Source organism: Accipiter gentilis, chromosome 24, assembly GCF_929443795.1.
Source record: "Accipiter gentilis chromosome 24, bAccGen1.1, whole genome shotgun sequence".
Lineage (NCBI taxonomy): Eukaryota > Metazoa > Chordata > Aves > Accipitriformes > Accipitridae > Astur > Astur gentilis.
Genome location: NC_064903.1, coordinates 4,473,963 through 4,497,275, shown reverse-complemented (window position 1 = coordinate 4,497,275; position 23,313 = coordinate 4,473,963). Strand labels below are relative to the sequence as shown.

The 23,313-nt window shown below is 48.8% G+C and overlaps 1 protein-coding gene across 2 annotated transcripts in view; it reads left to right on the top strand.

The window, feature by feature from the left end:
* The first annotated feature begins 1,679 nt into the window (after window positions 1-1,679).
* Window positions 1,680-23,313, top strand: part of PAK3 (p21 (RAC1) activated kinase 3) — an 83,656-nt gene continuing 62,022 nt past the window's right edge. For both annotated transcript variants that reach the window (XM_049827270.1, XM_049827269.1), the window contains exon 1: window positions 1,680-1,786. The gene's annotated coding sequence lies outside the window, so the exon portion shown is untranslated. The remainder of the gene's footprint in view (window positions 1,787-23,313) is intronic.

Sequence of the window (23,313 nt, the reverse complement as noted above, 5' to 3'; positions counted from 1 at the left end):
TGCGCACCGTGCTGTCACTGGGGTGGACGCTATGGGCAGCAGAAATTGGAAGGTGCCTCTTCTTCCACCATCGAGGGACAGCAGCCTCGCAGGGTCGCTGCTGACCTTAGAGGATCCCAAGAGTCATCTGTCCGCAGGGGTATTTCTCTACAGGGATGGGAACAGCACTGACAACTTGCTCCGCGGCTTGACCGGGGTCACTGCAGAGCCAGCTGGCCAAGTGATAGGTTTGACTCGTACTGGGGAAGAAAACCTTGGCGAGACCTCGGCGGACGGCAGGAAGGGACGGCGGCGATTCGGTAGGGTCTGCTTGTCACGTCAGTGTCGACTGGGTGACTCAGTGCGCTTTTGCTTCGGGAGATCCTGTCCTTTGAACGAGCTGTAAGGCGACAGTGTGACCACTCGTGGTCAGAGAAGATCACGTGCCGTGTGGTGGGGCTGGGAGGGTTTGTTATCTCCTCTTGGGTAATTACATGGGACCTGCCTTACCTTTGGCAATAGCAGCCAGCAGAAGGTAAGTCTTCATTTCTCACCCGTGGCTGCCGCGTAATGCATTATTAAACACTACCTTGTGCCTCTCCCTCAGGAAAAAAACCCGAAAAATAAAGGTCAAAGATGTGCCCGTCTTGCGATGTAACAGCACGGCCCTTTCCACAGCCGGCGGGGCAGGGGCAGGAGAGCGGCTGGCAGAGCCGCCTGCCAGCCCCCGGAGCGGGCACAGCCCCGGCGAGGGGGTCAGCTCCCAGCAAGGCTGGCGCTCCCAGCCCCGGCATTGCTGCCATGTCCGCGGCCCCAGGGGCTCTGTAAAATCGGTCATGTTTGTCTGTGGATTTTTTTTTTTTCTTTCTTTTTTTTCTGGAAATATTGTAAACGTGAGGTCATCCTCCTCAAACCAGGGTCCGTTTCTACTTTTCAGACCTTTCATGGAGGATTTGAACTTGCGGGTTCGGGAGAGGCAGGAGCGGGACCACGCTCCGCCTCGGCGAAGCGTAATTCTGGATGGAAGAAAGAGAAGGGGAAGGCACCCACTGGGGAAAAGGAGGGTTTTCTTCTGGTGCATTTGGGGATCTTTGCAGGGAAGCGCCCTCTTTGCCGCAGGAGTGGCCGGAGCTGGCCGCTCCAGCCTTGCTCCTGGTGGGTTTCTCCCACGTCTGGGTGCTGACGGGAAAAGCCCACGGGCTGTCACATGGCAGACGTCATTTGGGGGGGAACCCGAAATTTCACGGCGCATTTCCTCCTCCCTGCGGACGAGGAGCAAGGAGCGTTACGATGCCTTTCAGGACACCTTTCGGTACCAGCCGGCTGCCGGTCCCCGCCTCCCAGGTGCCCCGCTCGGCCCTGCCGCGGCCGAGCCACGCCGGAGTGGGGGGGGACCCGGCGGGAGGGTGGGTGGTGGGGGGGGGGGGAACGGCACACACGGACCCCCCCGCGCCGCGCTTTCCCCACTCGGCTGCCTTGAACCACAAGATTTGCCCCCGCGCTCCGAGGGGGCCGCCGCAAACCGAGCGAGCGCAGCCAATGGGCGAAGCGGGCGGCGGGTTGACGACACAGGCTGGGGCGCGGCGGCGCGGCCCGCCGGCGCGCCCGGCGATTGGCGGACGGCGGCGGCCGCGGCGGCGGCGGCGGCGGCGGGCGGGCGGGCGGTGGCGGCGCAGGGGGGACGGGCGGGCGGCAGATGGGCTGCGCCCGGGGGTGGGGGGGGCGGGGGGCCCGCGGCGGCGGCGGCGGCGGCGGCGTGAGGCCGCGGCGGGGGACGGCCGGTGCAGCATGACAGCGGGAGCTCCAGGTAACGCCGGGCTCTGCGCCGCCGCCGGGGGCTGGGAGCGGCCTGCCGAGCTTCGCCCGGGGCCGCTCCGCGGAATGCGGTTCCCGTGGCCGTCTGTGCGGGTTCTCTTCGCGGAGGGCGGGGAGGGGAGCCCCGGCGGGCCGTTGCGGGGGGTGAGCGGCCGAGGGGAGGGCCGGGCCGCTGCGGTGGCGGGGTTGGTCTGCGTGTCTGGGGCTCGTGTGCCGTTCAGCGACACCTGTGTTACCGGGCGGCCTCCGCGCCGGCTGGTAAACGGAGACCGGCGTCCTGCGGGAGGGAACTCCCGGCGCGGCGGCGCGCCGCAGAGCCTCCGCCGGGTCTGAAGTTGTGTCAGCGCCGACACCGGCCATAAAGGCTGCCGTGGTGCCTGTGTTCCCCGTCTTCCAACAATGCAGTCTTCTGGGCTGTGCTTCTGCAGAGGAGTGAGAAATTCTGGGCTATAAATAACTCGGCCTTTTTTTTTTTTTTTTTTTTTTTTTTTTTAAATACTCTTTATTGGCAACACGCATCCGATTGACCCCTTTAAAAACGCCTGCTAAGTTTTTCCCGAAATCCGTTCGGGGAAGGGTGGTCTCTCCCCGGCACATGCATGGTGGTGCCTGATGCCACACTGAAGCTGGTCCCCGTGCTGGGTTATCCCTTTGTCCCAGACTTGTACACCAGCCAGCCGGGGAAGTGCTCCAGCGTGATGTCTGGCTGCTCCAGGCTTCCCTCCTCCAGCGGGGGATGCGCTCAGCACGAGTGCCCCCTTTTTGGTCATTCAGACAGTTTTTGGATCCAGTTTTCACCGGTGCCAGAAATGAACCCTGTTTTAAATCCAGCGACGTTGTTTAATGTAGAAGGTTGAGGGAATTCAGGCAGCAAGTGCCACGGCTTCAAAGTGAGCAACGTCTGAAAGAGATTGTGGGCCTGAGCTGGAAAGAGCGGGGCTGTTTCTGGACTCGCAACCCCAAAGGGTGTCGGGGCGTTGGATCTCGTCTCTCCCCGCGTGGCTCTGTTTGCCGGGGTGGGCGCAGCGTGTCTTAGGGGTGAACGACCTGGTTCATCTGTGTGGAGAGTTTAGCAGACGGCCCTGAAAGCTTTATTCCCCTCGCCTCCCTGATGCCCCACCTGCCCAAATTTGATGCCGCGCAAAGATTGCGGGAGAGGGGAGTCCGCTTTTTGTTTTCCTTCTGGGCACGGGCGGTGGTGATGTTCAGCACCGGGAACCAGGAGGCTGGAGATCAAAATGGGTTTTGCTGAGCGAGTTTCGGGCTGACGTGAATCACCCCAGAGTGAGGAGGAGGAGGACGGGCTGTCGGGAGGGCCGGGGGGAGGCTGCAGGGCCGGAGCCAGGCTGCTACCTGCCTGCCTGAGGGAGGGACAGGGAAGGAGATGCTGCGGCCGGAGGGGATGATGAGATGAGATCTTCTCCCCTGGCTCCTCCTCTTGTGTGAATCCACCTCGGTGGCTGTCAAGCAGGGAGGAGGGGGCCTGGGGACAGCTGCGGGGGGACAGGAGCAGCCCGGGAGGAGGAGGCTGCTGTGCTGAGGGCCCTGGGGGGCAGTGGGGCCAGCCGGGACCCCGGAGGGGCGGCGAGCGGCTGGGGAGCGCGGCAGGAGAACGGGGGTGAGAACGTGGCCCCGGCCAGGGCGACTGCCCCGGGCAGCTCGCAGCGGGAGGGTGTGCCGGAGGGGACCCCGGTGTCCCCCGAGCAGGAGTGGTGCGGGGGGCTGCCAGCAGAGAGCAGGCCATCCGCGCAGGAGTGGCACTGGGGATTTTCAAGCACCTTTGCCCCGTCTCTCGTGGAAGTGGGGCACATGGCTGGCAGAGGAGCCTCGTGCTTCCGGGAAAGGTGCTCAGTCACAGGTTACCCAACGGCGTGAGCAGAAAAGGAAGTAAATCAGGAATTGGGGATAATTAGTTTTAGGCCTGGGAAGTGGGCTGGTGGGTTGTTCAAGGCCGGGGAGTGAAGGTTGCCATGACGGGTTATGTGCATGAAGGGGAAGGATTTCCCTGAGCCTGGGTTTTCTGCCGTGAGCACAGGGCTGGCGAGGGACGGCGATGCTTGTGGCTGCGTTGGTTGGAGCTGCCTTCCTTGAGCGTGGGACTGGGCAGAGGAGCTGGTGGCAGGCACGGTGCGGGGGGCTATGTTTGGGGGGTGGCTGGCTTCACGGGTGGGGGGCTGCCAGCAGCTGCCTCTGGGCTGCAGAGGAGTTTGTGCTCTGAACCGAGACCTGCATGGGTGGTATTTCTTCACTGAGCGACTCTGGATAACTAAAAGTAAGTCTCAGTAGCTCCTGCGAGCCCTGAGCTCCTGTTACAGGATTAAGTTTCCAGTCTCATAGGCCACCGCTTGCAGCAGCAACAGTTCAGGAGGCAGCTGTGGCAGCAGTGCCGCAGGAGGCAATACCCAGGGTGAGCTGCTTTGGTCGTCACGGGCCCCGTGTTCGGGCCTCGTTCACCTCGGGGCTTTAGCACAAGCATGCCAGCTTCTTGTAGGGAATGTCTGACGGGGACTTTGTGACCTCTAAACTAACAAGCCCCATGGGACTGTGTAGGGGCGTCCTGCAGAAGCTGGCAAGCATTTTGCTGTTCACTACAGCGAAGAGGACTTTACCTCTCCAAGTAGACCGTTCACTGGGCAATTTCTCTGTAAGGATCTGACCAAAACTCAGTATTTAAAAGTATGTGGAAGTTGGAGTCCAAATTATCCTGTGCGTCCTGAGCCAGCTCACAAGGTCTGGAAAAGCAAAGTTTGGCACAAGAGGTCATCTTCCTCCACCCCCCATATTTCTTTGCAATTTTTGTGCGTACGGTTACAGGGATAGGTGAGACAAATTCAGCTCTGCAACATATTGTTCGCCATAACAAACCCATCTCCTGTGTTAGCTATCTCCTGGCCTGGCAGCACTTGCTCCTAGAGGAGAGCTGGTTTGTGGTGATAGTCCCATTTCAGTTCCTGTTCCCTCTGCCTAGAAGCTTTCTCCTCTTCTTATTTTAATACTTTAATTGTGACTGTGGATCCAAGTGTTCCTGGAGCTGCCGGTGTTCTGGGATCAAAACCAGCCTGGAAGCTGGAGGTCTTTCAGATCTGCCTTCAACTCCTCCTTCATTTTAGCCGTGTCTGCACACAGAACGGGTCACAGGGGAGTCGTCGCCAGATTTGCCTTCCGATTCTGCTCTGGTTGGACTCTCTGTGACTTTGGGACATTGACACTGCTGTCAGTTTGTGCCTAGCTGGTTTGAGTACTGATTTCTGTTCTTTGCTGTGCTACACAGTGGGCAGGTGGGAGCTCACTGTGATCTTCCTCTTTCATTACCTGCCTTAGCTCCTGCAAAAGGTGCTTGAAGGTTTTCTCCCAGGAACTTAATGGGCAGGGGGAACAGAGTGAGTGGGTGGGGAGGGCAGCAACAGGAAGGGGAGAGAGAAACGTGAATTAACTTCCACCTGCAGAAGTAAACCTTTCTACTCGCCAGTACTATTTTGCGTTTAGCTAGCATTTTCTCCCTGCAGCTCTATTTTGCTTTTTACCTTTCAGACACAATTAGTTGAGCTTATGTGTCTTCTGTTTCTTCTATGTGTACTTTGATTTGTCTGATACTTGAAGAATGGCATTAGGCTAAGCGGTAATTGGTAGGTCTCACTGGGCCTGGGTCAGCACAGGTGGAGATGCTGATGTGAATGTCTTGTCTCAGACCTGCTGTCGCTGGTGTGTCTCCTGCCCCTAGCAGTAATTCTATAATGGAAAAATACGACAAAAGAATCTGTGGTTTGCTCATGTGTTGTCTCAGTGCTTCGAGTTTTGGAGATCTTTTCCAGGTGAACGTCAGCAGCTGTGGCTTGTGCGCAGCTGACAGCAAATGCAGGGTATGCTCTGTTGGGGATAGCAAAGGGACTTTTCATTTTGCATGTTTGATTGGCCGGGTGCAACTTAGCTCTGGCATGGCCCTGTTTATGAGTTGGCCTGCTGGGTTTCCTGAGACAGGAGACTGGGCTGCAAGGTGGCCCTCACCTCCACGACCAAGTGGTGTGAGACATGGCAGGTGGGTACCCCTTGCTGTGGGCAAGCAGCATGGCATCCACCCAGTCAGACCGACCGATTGTCATCCAAGAAGCCTCTGATCTTGTTGATGCTGTCTCCTGTCCCCAGCTACTGGAGCTCTTGACCCCAGGAAGCCCTGGGCGGGGGACAGGCGGGCCTACAAGCGCTCCAGGTCTTCTGGCTCCTGGATTGGGAGGATCCTCGTGTCAGCATGTGCCACCAGCCCTACCTGCCGGTCTGGCTCTCAGAGCATTGGGCTAGGTGCACCTCTGGGTACTCCGATGTCCAGTCTCGTATCTTCTTTTCTAGAGGCAGACTTAGAAACGTCCCTCTTACAACAGGGCCCTGTCCTGTTCAGTTGAGAAAGCTCTGCCATGAATGTTGCTTAGCATGAGCAGATGTTTTCTGTTGGTTTGTCTTGCTCTAATGACTTATCATCATGACTGTGTGCATTAAGTATTCAAGGGTAAAATAGTGTTGTTGTATATTCAATGGGCTCATTTCCCAACATTATTATTTATTGTCAATTGCTCATCTAGTAGCGTATTGATAGATGCAACTGACTCTTGACTGATCCGGGGCAAAGCACTTCTCTGCCCTGAAGTCTGTGCTGTCAGTTGCGTGGTTTGAATAGTTTGAACTGCTTCCACGTGGCAATGCTGGTTTTGGGGCTCTCTGCGTAGTACAGGTGCAGGACGCTCCAATACAGCACTGTGGAAGGCTTGCAAATGGTAAAGTTAAGGTTGGATACACCTCCTTCACTCTGTCTGCTCTGGTCACGTGTACTTTTTTATTGCTGTCAGAAGCAAATTAAAGCAATTTGTATCCCAGAATGTGTGTTCAAGGAGTCTTTGGGAAAGTTTTACGTGTTTCTTCATAATCCTAAGGGCAAAAGTGTGCTTCCTCAGAGAAATGGAAACAAAGATTCTGATATGACCCCTTGACTTCTGAAAGCGATACCTTGCACGTGGACTAGTGATAGCTGTGCTTTGATCCAGCTTGCTCTACACGCATGTGCTTGGCTTTTCCACAAGAGAATGTATTGCAATGTCATTTTTGTCCAGCCTTAGATCCCCTATAAGCCTGAAACAAACTGCCATTTCAACATTGCAGTACAGCACAGGCTCCAGAGCTGGACCATTCTCATTTTCTTTTTAATCCTTAAGCGTTGAAAACGTTCTGGCACCTTAGCAGGCTCACCATTGCTTTGCAGGGTGTATGCACAGTTGGCTGCACGTGACTAGGGGAGGACTAAAACATTTTCTTGTCGTGTCACCTGAGCGTGCTCGTTTCTCCAGACAGCGCTGTTAAAAGGGCAGCAGCTGTGTGGCCCCCCAGTCCCTGTCCCTTTGCTGGCATGAATAAATTGCTGTTTGCTTTATTTGGGAAGGGCACTGGAATGTACTTCTGTGTGTCTCTCAAGGGGAGTGAAAGGCCTAATGTTTTCCATCTTCTGTTGTCTCCTTCTCTATTCCCTACTGTGAAGGAGAAAATCCTCCAGATCAGAAATTTTCCAGGTGCTTCCCTGCAGAGAATTTTGATTCAACCTGCAGTGCCCAGATGCCAGCTCATATTTAGCAGGTGCACCCAGCCGCTCCCCAGATGAAACATGGGGCTGCTGGTGCATGGTAAATCTGAGAGGAAAGAATGGAAGTCACAGAATTAAAATCCTGGGCATTTGCTAAAACTGTTTTTAATGTCATCTGCCCTCACAGGCAGAAGATTGTGGACTTGGGTTTGGGATGCTCTTGAAGTGTCACCAGAAAAGCTGTCAAACATGTGCATGCAGAAATGGAGGCTTGGAAAATGCATTTAATTGTGGCTCCACTCTGCACAACACAGATTGTCATGCTTTGAGCTCAGGTTTGTTTGTATCAGGGACAGACATTGATGCAACAGCTCCTATTGGGGCATGAATATTTCAACGACTGAAACGATGCCTGCCTGCTCCAGAAAAGAGCTGCTTACATCCTCGTTTGATCTTTTTAGTGAGCCTAGCCAGCTCAGGTTGGCATCCTGGTTATTTATTTCCTACAGATATGGTCTCTGTGTGCTGTGCTGTGCTATGGCTCTCCTCCCTTCATTCCAGAGGCTCTGGGAACTCAAATTGGGAAGAGGTGAGATTTCCAGCAAGAAAAAAGACTAAAGGAGCCAGAATTTGCTCCCTGTTTTGTTTCTTTTTGAGGAGGCACTTTGAAGGATGCATGAACCAGAAAAAGGTGGGGTGATATTTGGAAGTATCCATGTGGAAGCATCTATATGGAAGTATCTAGAGTGGCAATCTGTGGGGCCAGTCTTCTTTCATTTCTGCCCCACATCCTGCACCGCACCTTCTCTCCATGCTCTTGTTCTCTCTGCACTTCTTCTTGCACTAGGGGAATGCAGAATCCTCCTCTCTAGTGGCATTAATGAGTAATATTAAGCACTTCAGAAGGAATAAGCTGAGAGTGGAGCCTTAACTCTTTTCTGCAGTATATTGACAGTTCATGCACAGAGATTGTGTCCTGGACCCTTCTTTTTGAAAGCTATAGTGGTATTGAAACGCTGGAACTCCTGGTACCATTGTGTGTTTCTGAAGTAAAATGTCTCCAAAGCATCTAATTAGGGGGCACTTCCTACAGCCACGATCCATAATGCAGACAGTGAGAGCTTTTGAGCAACTTGCTCTTCAGGGCATGCCCTGTCTTCTCCTGTGGTCTGTAGAGCGCTCTGGACACTCAGGGTGAATGCCGGGCGGCTTCATGTAATAAGGAAAAGCAATAGGAATCTGAGTATGAGGTAGTTTTCCACTTCTAAGTCGTTGGTGTGGTAAAGTCTCTCTCCTCTTGCTTAGTGAGCAGCAGCATGGGGATGAAGTTTCCAGGCCCACAGATGATGCAAGAGGTCAGTTACATGATTCTTGAGTATTTTTTTTGAGCTGTGTTTCATGATGTTTGCATTGCTGATCCCAGCTCTGCGAGCTTGGCCTCCTGGTACAGCTGAACATGTGTGATCCTCTATTTGAGGAATACATTTATTGGAGTGGTTATCCTGAGTATAATTGCCTGCATACCAGAACAGAAATTATACATTGAGAGTTATAGCTGGGTATGTACCCCAGGAAGCAGTCTGGTAAACATAATCCCCAAATCAACCTGCAGTAGGACTCACTTTTGGGCAGGCAAGTAAAAAATAGGGCTCTTGCATATTCCAAACAGCCTCTAAAGCATGAGTTCTCATTAGACTGACGGCTTTTGTTGGTGGGGTCATTAGGCAGAAGCAGCTTTGCACTGCTCTGTCCTGCAGCGTTAGTGAGGTACTACATTGTGGACCATGGAGCTGGCCGTGTCTGACTACAGGTCCCCCTTGCCACAGAAAGGGCGGCTCAGGCTGGCCCCGGCTCCCTCCCAGTGTGCTCACTTGAATTTTCAACATTGGTGCCAGAAGGCAATGAGCAGTAGGTGCATGCTTGAAGCATTTTTCTGCATTCTGAGGATTTCAAAGCCTGTTTTCTGTGAAAACCATTTTAAAGGTTTACAATAAATGGCTAAAAGTCAGGCCTGGAGAAAAAGCAGCAGTGTGTTAAGGCAGGGTCTGGCTGCTCCAGGGGGGCTGCGTGCCAGGTTGACTCATGTCAGACACATTGGAAACACAAGGATGAAGTCAAATGTCCAAGGTCATCACTGGGGTGCTGGCAGAGCAATAGAAGATGCCAGTTAGAGGCAAACATGATTGAATTTTTGTGTCCTGAACTCACTGTGGGGAACAGTGGTGGTGGTGTGGCCAGGGATCTTGCAAACCTGGGCTAGTAGGTGCCTAAATGATAGAATTTGGGTCCATGGCGACTAATGAGGACAATTTATGGTGGAGCATTACTTGTATCCTTTTTCAAAGCAGACGTGTGGTGCTTCTTCCATCCGGCAGTGTTAGGGAGAGAAGAGCCCCGGCACCCCGAGGCTGCAAGGCTCATTCAAAACATACGCACTGAAAGAGGGATACGTTGGATGAAGAATTGCTACTTGTGACATATTAGGTGTTAAACGCATGCGATACAAGGAGCTTGTGAAAGGATCTGGATTCAGGATGTGCTTGTGCCTAGCAGAAATGTTCCGGTTTGTGACTGTTTTGAGCAAAAAGACAAGCCTCCCCCCCCCCGCTCAGCCATTGTTGCAGGCTGGTTGCTGAGCCGAGTGTTGTAAGGTAGCCATTACACAGGTGGCCACGTAACGCAGCAGGATTTATAATGGAAGACGTAGGGGCTCTCTGGGGACTGGGGATTTAAAGGCTTTTTAGACACTTTGCATTGCATTTCACTTGTACGTGTTTGGGAGGGGTGTCCTTGTATGCATATATATCATATGCAAACATAATTTGAGTTGCTGTGTGTTTTGTCTGAATTTAGAAAAGGAGTGATCTGGAGAAAGAATCCTCCAGGAAATGTTGTTTTTGCAAGCACGGGCCTCTTGACTGTGATTTGGGGGGGAGGAAGGAGTGGGAATGAGGGGGAGGTTCACTGAGGTTTTCTTCTTTTCTTGTAGCATTTTGGGAAAACTCCAGCCAAGGCCCACATACAGTCAAATGAATCAGCCTCCCCTTTTGCCATAAGTAATTGGCAGCTCTAGCTGCAATGCAGTTTTGATGTATGGCTAATACGCTTTTTCTTGGTTAATTGAGAAGAAACACTGCAGTAGACGCATGATGTTGCGTTGGCCTTTGTATGGGGTCTTTGAGCTAGTAGGGAGACATTGTAGGCTTCTTCTTGAGAGGTTGGAATTTGCCGCAAGTTATATTCCATACTCTAGTCTGAAGGCTGTCTGCTCTAGAAAATACATTTCTTGTTGCATACAAGTGTAGAGGGCACTGTAAGCTGGCGCACAGCACTGTTGCTCAGTGCAGGGTTTCCTTGGAAGAGTCTCATTTTATAGCAACTTCAACAGAATATTCATGTTCTTAGATGAGTGACTGTTCCTGTGCTGACAAATAAAGCATTTTGGCCTTCTCATATTCCTGTAACAAAATGAAATTTACTTGTTTTCTAAAGCATCTGGTGCCAATTCAGACTCAGAGCTTTCTGTGTCTGCTGTAGGATTTCCACTGGGATCGGAAAACTTACCAGACAAGCTCAGCATTCACCACTGGAAGTATCTGGAGTAACTGGAGGGCTTTCTTGTCCTGGAAACAGGACATGTAGCAGTTGCCCTTGGCAGGCTAAGACTTGCCAAATGCCTTTTATTTCCTGTTGGAAGCCTAGTTTTACGTGGAAGGACTATATTATGTTCACGACTGTAGTATCTGTTGGTAAATATTGGCTTTAATAACATACGCTTCACTTTAGCAGAATAACAACAGTGAGGGATGAATGAGCAGTGAAGTAAGCGTGCTGTACTGGGGCAGTAACATCAGTGTTCTTCTAGAACGTTTTAAATGGTAAATACCATGCCTGTTATTTTCATAGCATTTGAAAATTCATTAGAAACAAGTCCCTTTGAGGAACCTGTAGTCATAAATTTGATTAACTCAGCCTTGGAGTTTTAGTCATGGCCAAGGCTTCGCTAAATGCTGTCTAAACAGAGAAAACAAGCCTGGCCTCAAGTTACTCTTTCATGGGATTGCTTCATATACAGGCAGCATGTGGCCTTCCTGCCTCCAGTTGTTCAGTGGGGGAAGAAAACATTCAAAGGAAATACAAATGTAAAGTCTTTGCAGGGGGCAAATAAAATGGCTGGCTCCAGAGCATTTTGCACCTGAAAGGAAACACAAAAGTGACAATTTTTGCCCTGCACCTTTGTAGGGAGCGGAGGGGACTCTTGAATGTTTGAAGATGCAAACACATAGAAAGCAGAATGGCACCTGCTTTTTCCATGCACGCTTAGATGAACAACACTCCTGCTTGCTTGGTTCAACATGTTGTGTGTATCTGGAGAGAGATTATATCCAGGCCAGTTAGGCTGAAGCTTGCTCTTTCTCTCTCCAGTTCACTGGACAAGTGTTTTACGTTTTCTTCAGCGTAACTTTAAATGGACATTGTTTTACCCTGTTCTGGAAAGGAGCTGGTATTTCTACAACTCGTGCTGTCATGTAAGTAACCTTTTTCTTTTCTGTACAAGGTCATTACATCATGATGCAGTAATCCTCTGCCTGTGGGATAAACCATTCTCTCTGTCTCTGTGTCTGTCTGCTGCTCTTATCTGTGTTTGTTCTTTCTTAAAGTGTGCATGGGGGGAGGAGAAATGAGGGGAGAGCAAAAGGTTTGATTCTGGCCTGTTAAACTATGTTTAGAGAGAATAATGCATGGGTTGTGAGATGCAAAGAGCTGTTGTCTCACAGAGGTATTGCTTTGATACTTTATCCACAAAGAGAAGCTCCAGAGTCTCAAGTCAGAAGAGCCTGGGGATGAAATTACACCTTTGCCAGGCTCTGACAGGTTAAACTTTACGGAGATGCAGGTAGCAAATTATCCACAGACTGAATTGCAAAGGAGGGCTTTAAAATGGGCTTTAACAACCTGCTGGGGAGATTGAGTGGATAAACATAGTTCGTTCTTGTATCCCTCTTTTTGTCTGTAGAGCTAAAAACAATTTACAAAGGAAGGACAACATCGTTATCTTGGTCTCAGCCCAGAGGAACCAAAGTGATGGAGCACTGTGGGTGGAACAGGTCAGCATGGGAGGCAGCAGCAGGACCCTGCCATCTTGCTGCCTGTCCCATTGCCTGGCCATTAGACTAAGTTGCTCCCCGCTTTTTGCAGTTTCTAATTTGTCTTGGATGTGTCTGTGTACTTTTTCCCGAGTCCGTTTACACCACAATATATCATTCGTGGCCAGCCTGGGGTGAGCCCGATGAAGTATGGTTCATAACTATTTTTGATTCATTTATAAAGGGATTAGGTGACGTGGTTGCCTGGACAGCAGGGACTGTACTTGGTGACCCGGCGGGTCTCTCCCAGTCCTGTATTCCTATGTAACCTGAGGTGATGCCATCTAAGCTGCATCGAGATGCCAGTGATGTAATTTCAAACTGTCTGGCCTGAGCGCCAGTGAAGTCAGGGAGGCTGCACATGTGTAAGATAGGATTGGCTTTGATCTGTCTATTTTGCCCAAATACTAAGTAGAAGATAGGCAGGGTTTGATTCAAAATGAATCTAACTGAGCAGAGGAAGTAGAGCAGATGTATTAGCGGTTGATTCCATCTTTCACCTGCTCCGAGGGAAATAGCCGTTGTATTTTACTGTGCAGCTCTAAGGTCCGTTGCAGATTAAGACAAATAACTAAGTTGAGTCATCAGGTTGTAGTGTCTCAACAAACTACTTAAAAAGATGTCAGGCCCTCACTGTGGGTGGATGTTAAAGTGCCAGAGCTATCAAAGAAACACATCTAGAATCACATGAAGGCGCCGTCATGCCATACGTTATAGCTGTTCAGAGCATTGCAGTGATAGAGCACGTGTCCTCCAAGCTGGAAGTGATAGACTCTTGTAGCTGTCAGCAGGACAGGACTATGACGGGCACCTTGCAGGGCATGCTGGCGTGGGTACGGTTCTGTGCTCATGTGCCTTTACAGCTGTCAAAACAGACACGTGCATCAAGTTGCTTGGAGTGCAAGCAGAGGAGCTCAGATTGGGCTGTGCCCGTCTGTGGAGACTTAGCTGTGGCTGAGCAGTCTCTGGTCCGGTCGAAAGGGACACCAGTAACAGCCACTATATCCTCATGATAATATTTCTATGCTTTGTACTTGTCCTTAATTTATTATATCCCAAAATCCAAGAGTCTTCTCGTAGATATTGCATTGCTGACAGCGTCTTCATCCATGTTTCAGCTGTGCTGCCTCTGTTGGTGAGAATAGGCTCTGTGTAGTTTGCTCCAGTGTCAGAGTGTTTTAATGGAGGAGGGGAGATTTCTAAATTAGATTAATTCATTATGCTCTTTTCTCATTACCTGTTATTAGAAAAATTCTAGCAAATGACTTTGTACTACTTCGTTTGCATTATTGGTTTGCTTCTGTTTAATTCCGGCAAAATCTTTAGACCCAGATTCCAAGGGGATGACCATGTTGTCAGAAAAACATGGTTACAGCAGAACTTCTCAGCCATTAGTTATGATAGCTTTGACTTTTCTACCAGGCTAAATTTCAGAGCAGCATTGATTTTTATTTCTTCGTGTAACTTGTGATTTGCTGAGTTATAGCTGACAGCAGCTTTTCCCTGTCCTTAAGGGGTCATTCTGCATACCTGTGTGTGTTTGAAAACTGCAGAATCACATCTTAAAAAGAAAGTCCTCTAAACATGCTTAGCTGAGTGTAATACCTTTCCCTATGCACTTAGTTTTAAAGCCAAATGTCGTAAAAAAACTTTCAGTGCTTTGATGTGGGCTCATAATTTTCTCATTGATGCTATTAATATTGCATGCCCACTTGCTCCATGGTGGGTGTCAGCGCTCACTAACAGCAGCCATCTGTGAGAAAGGAGCTGCTTTCTGGCATGGATTAAAATTTAGGCCAGCTGTGGATGCTGGAACCACATCTTAGAGAGTGTCCCTCTGGGCTCTCCCTTCCCTGTGCTTTGCCTGAGACTCTGCACTGAGCAGAATTTCTGGTACCCAGGATCCCACAGCCTGTGGAGCTGCATTTCTGTATTAATGTCTGTGCCTCACACTCTAAAGGCAGAAGGTAGGGCCTGAATTATTACGCACTGGGCTCATGCCATTGTCATTCCAGAAGGCTGATATCCCTCAACTCAAGGGACTCGCCCATTTCAATCCATTTAACTGGGAAGTAGTTACCAACAAATGATGCTCTTGTTCAGTTTGGACAATACCTGAAACTTGATGTCTCCCCCTGCACCTGTTCAGCACAAGTGGTGTCTTATGGGTCTAGTGAAACAAGTGAAAATGCAATTGCAACTCTGGCCTGGGTGAGTCTGGGGGAAGACAGTTTTGCTGTATTTTTTACTGTGATGTTGGAAAAATCTTATCACTCTGCCCTTTAGCTTTAATTCCTGGAAATATAGGCAGGTTAGTATTGAGAGGGCAGGGGAAAACAAGCAAACAAACTCCAAGCAGCATCCCAGGTGAGTCTTGCATATAGAGGATGTGTGTTTTGCCACATGTTGAATTGTTCTGCAGTCAGGCTTCTGGGATCTGAATGGATTTTCAAATCTGTGTCAGAGCTCAGTGGTGGGATTACTTTCAGCAAAAAAAAATCATGCAATCGTTGAATGGTTTGGGTTGGAAGGGACCTTGAAGATCATCTAGTTTCGTCCCCCCTGCCATAATCTGTCAGTACTGTTCTCTTAGTCTGCGTTAACGATCTCACTAGCCCACTCCAGCTATCCCAGAGGCCACTCCTTATGAAAAATAATGGCCTTTGGCTAAATCCTGCCTCCAGTTATGTGGTCTGACCTCAAGTTTTCATTTAATTTACAGAATTGAGGTTTATAAAATAGCTGTGTTTAATAACTGCATCAATTCTCATCTTGATGTGACACCTAAATAGCATTTGCAGTAGGAACATGGTCTCAAGATTTCTGCTGTTTCCCAGCACACGTTCATCCTTTCTGTAGCTTCCTTTCAAAGTCCTTTCTGTCTCGCAAGATCTCCTTTCTTAAACAGGGTTCTTGGGACAGGCATTTTGCAGACGGCTGCAGGCGTAGGCCAGTCACTCGGAAAAGGGCTTCTACCCTGGAGGTGCCTCCTTGTAGACAGGGAAAAGAATGCATGGTTCTGCTGTCCAGGCGGCCTTTAGAAGAATGGAAACTTGTTTCTTTGAGGGTAAACAAACCTTCTGCAAAGTCTTAGGAAGTGATTCATCTCCATTTATACAGTCTGCAGTATCAGCTTGTCAGACTGGGATCGTATGTTGCACTTTATGATATAAAGCCCCCGAATGTGAATCACATCAAGGCACTCTTATAGTTTGCACAGCCAAAATTACATTAGCGCTGGTGGTAATTGCTAAGAGAGTATGATGGTCTACCTGGATAATCATGACTGAGTTCTATCAGTAACACTGAACATTCCCATTCTGATAAAGGCCCCAGCTTTCTGCTGCTGTGAAACTTTGCTGAGCTGGCAACGGTACAAGCCCAGAAGACTGGCACAGAATCTGCCTTGGTGGATGGTCACATACGGGCCACATGTAAATGTTGTGTGGGTTCAGAAGACAGATTAGGTTAGAACTGGGTTTATGCTTTTCTTCCTCAAACTTCTCTGTCATAGAAATCAGTGGAACTAGTGAAAGGCAAAGGGGCAGAGAAACTTCCCTCTTCAGCTCACAGGTCATCAGAGATTTGTATTATCTAATATGAATCGTGTTTCAGACTTAAAGGAATGCAGTCCCAGATCCTTCAGCAGCTCCCAATTTTTCCATTGCAAATACCAGAACCACTGTTTAACCCCCACTGTGGTGATCTCTGGGGGGAGGCCGGGACCCGAACAGGCTGTAGAAGCACCAGTAGCTGCCTCAGTCATGTAGGTGGCTTCTTGATATTGAAGATGTTAACTTTGGCCAGGCTCAATAAGCCTAAGTAACTCCTGCCTGGCAGGTGAGTAGAAGTTTTTTGCTCTCCCCATAGATGGTGAGACACATGGAACCAGAGCTGGATTCTCATGGGAGCTGAGCACTGCCTTTTGTGTGCACCTGAAACGGGCAGTAATTTCTCTGCTGCATTACTGAATCCCATCATATTCTTTGAAAGCAAATGAATGAAGATTTGGTCATGGTTGGCAAGAAATTTACGGATAAGACGTTCAGCACAGGAATTTTGTTTCAAGGAAGTCCAGGGAGTAAATGCAGGAATGGTACAGATTCAGGTGGAGGCCTTGCATGAGGAGCAAATGGGCTCTGCAGTGAGGTCTGGTAGTGTTTTCTGACCAGGCTGGGATTTATTTCTGAATGAAGATTGAGATGAGCTTTCTTTTGCCAAAGAGAACGTGGAGGCTCTCTGTTTCGTTGGTAGATGCTGTTTGTTGTCTCCTTCATAAAATCCTTGACAGAAGAAGGAATTCTTTATGGCAAAAAGTGGTTATGCCAAATAAAACAAGAGGTGGTGGCTTGAAATAGAGTTAAGTATTTCTAGGAGAAGCATGAAATGTATTCTGTTTTCAATGCATGCCTTGATGCCACATCCTAGATTTTCCTTGATAACATTTCGAACCAGCAGGCCCTTACCCATTCTCTACCAGTATTAGTTGCAGCTTAATGACCTATAATTACTTTGGTTCTTTATCACTCAACTTGCCAAGTCGTTTATCTCTTGGAAGGAAGGATGGAGAGGAGAGTTTATTGCCTCTCTGTCTCTTGATGTTCTGCAACGCAAATGTGTATTTTGCCAAAGCCTTGGGGAAGGTGCATTATCTGAAATGGCAGGCAATTGCACACCTAGAAATGGAGGTGTTGCATGCTGCCTGCACTGATAATCTAGCCAAGTCCTTTTAATACCCCATTACCTTATATCCACAGAGTTTGGTAAAAAGCAGATTAGTGAGATAGCTGGATGATAAACAGTAAATTCTGATGTGTTCACATACAGAACTCGCATGCACATAAATTGGATTTTTGACAGCTGTTGGCAGAAAGTTATCAAAGCAGATTTTTTTACTGAGGATAGATATGTAAAGAGTAGAGGTATGTAATTCCTGGAGCACCGGAGCAACTGCAGTGTTCTCTTCCAGGGCATAAGGTGACACTGCAGCTAGAGGGGAGGCGCGTCTCCCCACTGGCTTCTCCATGGAAGTCAGCATGGGCCAGCCACTCACCGAGGCACTTGCTGCTGGGAGGGGGCTGCGCCCTGTGCTGATGTGCCTGCTGGAAAAGCGAACTTGGGTGCATCTTTAAGAACTGCAAGCACAGCTTTGGTGCAGAGTAGACGCTTCTTTGGTCTTCTGACTTACAAAGAAATGAAGGTAATCCATCCTGTCAGTCTGGGAGGAGGAAGTTCTGGGCTTGTCAGAAAAGTGGCAGCAGCTTAACTGATTCGGTTATAAATCACCTGTTTCAAGTGGTGTGGACACCCAGTGTAAACGTGCTTGTCCAAATTCCAGCCTTTGCTTTGATCCATTTTGTGCAGCTGGCTTGTCAAATAAAGTAATACTGGCTGCTGAAAGAGTTAGGCCTGCTTTAAATGTGTTGGCATTAGAGTTTAGATTGTAATAAATCATTTTCTAAGGAGAGTCTGGCCACTGTCTTCCGTGTTGTCAGTTTGGGTCAAGAAGCTGAAGGGAAGGCTGATGAGTTCCAGTAGATCCGAGTCCTGGTGGTCCTCTCGTCCCCTCTGGTGGGAGTTACTGCTCTTAGAGCCAAGTTGCAAGAATGTGTGCCTCCACCTTTGTCACTGTGGGGCTGGAAAGTTAGCCCAAATCCCTTCAGTGGCACTTTAGGCTAAGTCAGCAGATGCTCTGTGCAAACGGTTTAGTACAGACACATCTTCCTTTCTGCCAGCTTTTCTGGGTGAGCAGTAGCTTTTGGCAGAAGGGCTTCTTCAAATAGTCTCACGGGGTAGAGCGATGTCACGTGGCCACATTTGCCTGTTAAGAGCATGTGGCCCTGTGCCCATCTCCAGAGCTCTCTTAAAAGGTTCTAGGCCAAGATCATCGTTTGCTTGTTATAACTCACATGCTGTGCTTGGAAGAACTGATTCATGTTGAGTCCAGTATCACAGATTCATAGGAAGGATGGATCCAAGTTGCCTGTGGCATGTGTGTCAGAGAGCCACGATAACAATGGGAAACAACAGCAATATCTCACCTTCTACCTTTTCCAAGCACTCTCTAGCCATTAACTAATTAATGATCTGCACAGAATCCCTGGGAGGTGGCCAGCAGGCTGGTTCTTTGCTGGAGGGAGGTTGAGTGGAGATTCTAACGTCCTTGGACTCTTGAGAGCTCAGCTCGTGATACCCTGGCCACTGCGTACACACAGCACCATTTACAGGTAAGCGGAACCTGAGCTCCTTCCCTGTCGTAGGGCCAGGTAGGAAATGGTTTTTTCTTCTTTATGTCCCTGGCACTAAGACCTTTTAAAGCTTTTCAGAAAAGAGTTGGAGTGAAAGAAATGCTATTAAGAGGTTTTCACAAAGGAGCGGGAAAAACTGTTCCTGGGGAATCTGGATCCCCTGCCGGCATATCTGACAGCCTGCATTGAATCTGGATTTCCCAGTCCTGTTAACAGCCCCAAGTCCGCACTTTCTTCATCTGTTCTCTAAAGGAAAAAAAATGCTGTTCTCTCTCTGTTTCATCCAGAGACATGTCCTTCTGATGAGGCCTTCCAGAACAGTGGCATATTCCCATGAAAAGATTCTCTTTCAAGCCACTGACATGTAACTTGCTGAAAAATTCATGACCAGCTCCAGTCGGAGACCTTGGCTCTCCCAGGAGCACGGCCTGTGCCTGTCGGATTGTGATGTGCCTGCAGGGAGGCAGAATCCTAAGTACAGGATCAGTCCCAGGTGACAAGGGATTTGTTACAGCATAATTGTAACCACTGAGAAATGAGGGAATTGAGGCACGTTGTAATTATGCAATTGGCCGGAGTCCCCATGATAAGTCAGTTACAGAGCAGACGAGAACATCAGATTCCTGGCACTTCCTCCTGTGCTCCTGCACAGGAAGGCAGGATGGGAAAAGCCCTTCTGATTTTTGGATTTGATTCGGATATTGAAGGCTGTATTTTTAAAAGACCTTAGCTTCCCTTGAGAACGGCAGAAATTATGGGGATGTCAATAGCAGAATTAATCAATTTTTTTGAAAGAAATCAGCAACTAAGTGATGTGGCTGAAAGAGATCTGAGGCTGCAAACGTGCAAAGAGGATGTGGTCAGTGCATCTAGCAGAAGAGTATTCAGTAAGTGACGTGATCAGGTACACCTGCCCCTATAGCTGTAGGCAAGTGTTTGAACATCAAAGTATCAAGGTAAACATAGCAGAGGATATGCACCTTTACAAGGACAAGACAACTGTGTGACAGGTAAGACTTGGTGCTGCAAACCACCTGATGGCTCGGGGTTAGAGGGATGATAAAGCTGACTTTCCATAGACCTTTATCTGGACTGGACTGTTTTGGCTGGTGGATAGCTAACAAGTGCAGCAGTAGGTGCTTGGCAAAAGAGGATTTTGCTGTCATTGTCTTCAACTGGCAGCGATTGCTATTCTCTGGAGTACAGGAGAGGCTTTGCACAATTTAATTCTGAATATAGATTTGATACATTAGATGTTGTGTGTACAGGAGGCAGAACCTAGGAACTCCGGTTGTATTTCTTAGCTGGAGAGCTTACAGCTGCTAGAGATGAATGCTGGACAGCAAGAGGAGGAGTTTGGGCTCTTGGTGTATATCAGGGACAGGTGGTGGCATGTTTGTTAATTTATCCCATTTTTACATCCATAGATTTATTAAGGCAATTTGGAGTGATAATTTAATCTCTGTGCATTGATTTCCTAATTTGTAGGTTCTTTGCAGGCTGGTGCCTGTGTTCTGGCTAGCTCAGGTAAGCTCTGTTCAGCTTCTGATGCCAAGGGTGAGCTTTGTCTGGCACAGGCTGCGTGGTGTACAGTCTGCAGTGTCTGTCTTTAGTGCTTCTTCTCCTTTAGGCTGAAAGGCTGAGATTTTTGGCAGTGGAAAGCCCAGAATTCTGGCCCTGGCTCTGCAGACAAGTATGTGATTTGTCTAATAAGAATCCACTGATCACTCCAGAAGTACTTTGAGATTATCGCAGTTAGGGATGGATGTTACTGAAATTTACCTATATGGTGTCAAGGGGTTTAATTAATTGTAGCTGGCAAAGGGCTTCATAAACCTGAGATAAATGACTCTTCAGATACACAAAATGTTGTCATTGTATATAAATATTTTCTAGATAATGGAAGAAAAATATTTTAAAACACAGAAAGTAATACAGGAACAAGATCTGTGAAGTGTTGCATTTATTTAGGAGCTGTTGCAGGCTGAATTGAATCTGAAGATAATGAAATAGTAATAAACCATGATGTGATGGCCCATATTTTCCAGCGGAGGCTCGTTCAAGTGCGCACACCATTCTGCATCAGCCCAAATTAGGCTCGCATGTCCCAGGATGAAATGGAGAAGCTTGGTAACTGGTACAGCAGGACTTTCATGTGCCTGGCATGCACAGAAAATGATACAGGGCTGCCCATTTCGAGCCATGGGCTTTGCCTTCACACTTTCTTTCTTCCTAAGGTTTGTGCATTTACTGGCTGGTATCTTGGCGTTTGGCCCCTGTGTGGCAGGCAGCCTGGTTTTCGGCATGCTGAGCCTTAGAGATGCCCTTGACTTCGATGGGAGCAGGGGGAACTTAGTCCTTCGCAGGACTGGGCCAAGTGTGTCTGAGTCAGAGAAAGGGCAAGCAGCCAGGGCACTTTCCTCACAAAGGCAAGGAAGCTGAATTCCTTTAGTCCTTAAAGGAGCGTTTTGCTCCTCAGATTGGAAGGGCCCGTAGAAAACTGATACAGCATTACTGGAGTCTATTTGGTGACTTCAGTGGGAATTGAATAAGACTCTAAATGTGTTAAAGTCTTTGCACTTTTAGCTGTAAGGATGATGCTGATAAGCAGAACTGAATTAAAGATAATAGAGGAAAGAACTGTCTTCCCTCTGCTGTTATCTGGTTTCTTTTGATAGAAATGTCTGCATCTAGATTATTTTAGGTTTTGTTTTGTTTCCCTGTGGTATCATACTCTCTTTAATAAATAATTTGTGGTTCTTTGTGACAATTTTCTTTACTCCTGAAGGGAGGAGATCCGGTTTCGTATCCCTTCTGGCTTTGAGGTATGTAGTTGCAAACAGCTTCTACCATCTCTTTTTTTTTTCTTAACATTTCCTCCTGTTTACAGTCGTACCTGCACCTTGGGAAAAGTTTACTTAATGCAAGGTAAATATTTTCTCTTCTCTGGTACACGAAGGTTTTATTGTCTTTTTTTTGTTTCTGATGGCAAATAAGAGCTGTTTGAGCTGCAAGAAATGATTAATTTTGCAAAAGAACCTTCATCTTCTAGAAGTGCGAGGATGCTTTCATTCAGGTATAGAGACTACACAGACAGAACAGGTCGTCACTGCCTTTTCATAGAGACTGCTCTTAGGTTTGCCCCCGAAATATACCACAAGGTGTGTGTGGGGGGGGAACCTGAACGTTTACCACTAGTGGATCTTTGGCTAGTTTTCCACTGTAGCTTTCTGCTAGCCCAGGTCTGTGTGTCTCACTGGTGGGGTGGATCTCTGAGCTGCCAAGCAGTGCTAGTAAAGATTGGGGCGTAAGCAGGTATTTTTTGTTGCTGTAACTTTTTTCACCCAGGACAGTGGCACTCTAATGAGAGTGGCTGGCAATGGTGCACATTATCAACAGAAGTTCTGAGGACGTTGCTGGCTGGTATATCATGACATGTAGTCTTGCAAAGAGAAGGTAGTATTTTTCTCTTGTGATCTGACCCGTCAAGGAGCCAGTATTGCATTACTGTTGCTTGGAGTCTCCCATTAGAGTTAGGTAATAATTTGGTGTGTCAGTCTGCCGTCTTCTCTTCCACTGAGACATGCACATTGCATTCTGTAAAGTTTCCCTTTCAGCATGTGTTTGCCGCCATTAGTGACCAACCGGGAAGTGCTGTATGCTGATGCTCTCTGAAGAACATGGGCAATTATCCCTTGGATGTACTCCATGGGGTTGTTTTTGTGGTCCTTTCTCTTGGCTTGTGACCCAGACAGTGCTGGTGACGAGTCAGGTGTGGATAGAAATGCCACATTCCAGGGAGTGTAGCTGGTGGTTGCTTTTCTGTTTGAGCAAATGTACTTTGTGACCTGTTAGGCATTAGCTGGTAAATGGGATGGGTCACTGGCTTTCCATACTTGCCGTTCTTGGTTTGCTTCTGAGGCATCTCGGTGTTGCTCTGAGCTGCTGTGTAGGACTTTGGTACCTCAGGACTGGGCAGGGAAAAGCAGGCGTCTGCCTAAAGCTGTAAATTAGGGAGGAGCTGACAAAATCATGCTAGTAGCAGAGCAACTTCTTGTATACCAGCTTCTTTGAGTGGCTCAAGAGATAAGGATTGATGTAGGTTTCTAGCTCGGTAGCTGGCAGCCGGGGCTGTGCTACCTGTGTTCCCAGCTCCTGGCCGGGACTGCCTCCAGCCTTGCCCTGCTTACTGGAGACAGCAGGCTGATGAGCAGCCCTTCCAGCTGGGGTGGGACCTGGCGTCTGGCTGTGCTTCCTGAGATGACCCTGACCTCACCCTCTGCTGCTGAGGACCCTTGAGCCCTAGGATGGAGGTTCTTGGTCCCTTAGCGCTGCCTGTCGCTGCAGGGTGTGCTGCTGTCCTCCGACGTTCCCAGGCTTCAGAGTGGCGGTGCAGAGTCTGCAGAGCTTCTCCAGCTCAGTACGCTGCAAGGTGGTCAGCGCATCTTTTGCTCTAAGAATTTCTTTAAAGGCCTCAGGTGTAAATGCAGGGCCAGGAGTTAACCTCACTAGGAACAGGCTCACTCAGTGATGATTCTTAGATCGCGGTTAGTCCTTGTGA